Below are 1,727 nucleotides of genomic sequence, written 5' to 3'. Positions count from 1 at the left end.
TTTTTTTTTTAAGTACTCACTCATTATATATTCTGAATCAAAGCCAATGGTGGGAGAAATAAGTTACAAAGGAAGTTTGAAGGGACATTCTCTCTTTTGTGGGCAGATTTTATTCAAGTAGTATTATTCATAGACTTGGTAGGATCTATATGATAACTATCAACACTCTTTGTTACATAGAATACTTGATAAATATAGAAAACATCATTCTGTAATTAAAGCAGATTATTTGAAACAGCATGTAATAGAAATGTTTAAATTGTATTGGAAAGAGTCCTGCTTGAGGAGACGGACAACTTAGCTTTGAGTTCAATATCTACTATAAACTTGTGCAACTTTGGGTAAATAGTTTACTCTCAATGAGATATAGCTTTCTTATAAGAAATTTGAATAAGAATTTTAGTAATAGTTTATATTGCACAGACTTGTTTTGAATATGAATTGAGATAAAGTGTGCAATAGATCTTTTTATACTGTGAAATGTTATGGAAACAAAAATAATATAACAATTAATGCTTATTAAGCTCTTATTGTGAACCAAGCACTGTGATAGAATCACTATCATTAACTAGCCACCAATACTAATTGTAGTGGTAGCAATAGTATCCTTCAAATTGCCACTCAAATTTTCCTCAGCTGAATACAAATAGAGTCCCTTTTACTCAGAAGAAACCAATCATCCTCCTCCCACTGAGAATACAAAATACAGGCTTGCAAACATCCTGCCTCCTGATTTTAATGACAATATTACAGTGGATATGATGCAGCATCCTGGCATACACCCCAGAGTAGGAGTGACATTGACTCATTGTGACTTGTGAATATTATGAAGAAATGCCCCACTTAGAGAGCAATAGTGACAATGTTCAGGCAGAGTTGCACTCAGTATTTCTATGGGAAGAGGAATATTCTTGAGTTCAACTGGGACGGACTCCTTAATAATATTATTGTTTAAATCCTAGAATTTAAATGCTGTTGCTTTGTGTGTTCATTTGCTACACAACAAAGTGCCACAAGCTGTATGGTTTAACAGAAATTTATTTTCTTACAACTCTGAAAATATGAGATCAAATTATCAGCATGGTGAGCTTCTTCAGAAGCTCCTAGATGGCTGTCTGTTCCCTATGTCCTAAACTGATCTTCCCTCTTTGTGTGTCTCTGTCTTAATCTCTTTTGTATAACGGTGTCAGCCATTTGCTTTAGGGTTCATGCCAATGGCCTCATTTTAACTTAAGTTCACCTTTAAAGATCCTATTTCTAAATGCAGTTACATTCTGAGGTACTAGGGGTTTAGATTTCAACATATGAATTTTGAGGGACACAATTAGATAAATCAGTAATCTACTTTGTTCTTAAATTTTCCCTATGACCTACATCTCCTTTTCCTTTTGTTCTTCCTCACAGTTCTGCCACACGCCACTACCCACACCATCTAGCACATTTAGTTTTACTGAGGCTTCATACACAGATTCATGTATACGATATTGATATTCTCATTGGCAACTCCAAAGCTTGTATAAATTAAAAACCAGTTCAAATAACAACAATGACAATAAACAACAAGGGCAACAAAAGGGAATAAATAAATAAAGTTTTAAAAAATCAGTTCTCTATGAAACATCTATAAAGAATCTTTCTAGATCTACTACTTCTTGACTCATAGCCTCTACTTCTATTTAGTTTCTCAGTAACTCCAAGGTCTACATCAAGGTCTTACCTACTAGCCT

The sequence above is a fragment of the Erinaceus europaeus genome, chromosome 11 (genome assembly GCF_950295315.1).
Source record: "Erinaceus europaeus chromosome 11, mEriEur2.1, whole genome shotgun sequence".
Classification (NCBI taxonomy): domain Eukaryota; kingdom Metazoa; phylum Chordata; class Mammalia; order Eulipotyphla; family Erinaceidae; genus Erinaceus; species Erinaceus europaeus.
This window is presented reverse-complemented; position numbering follows the sequence as displayed.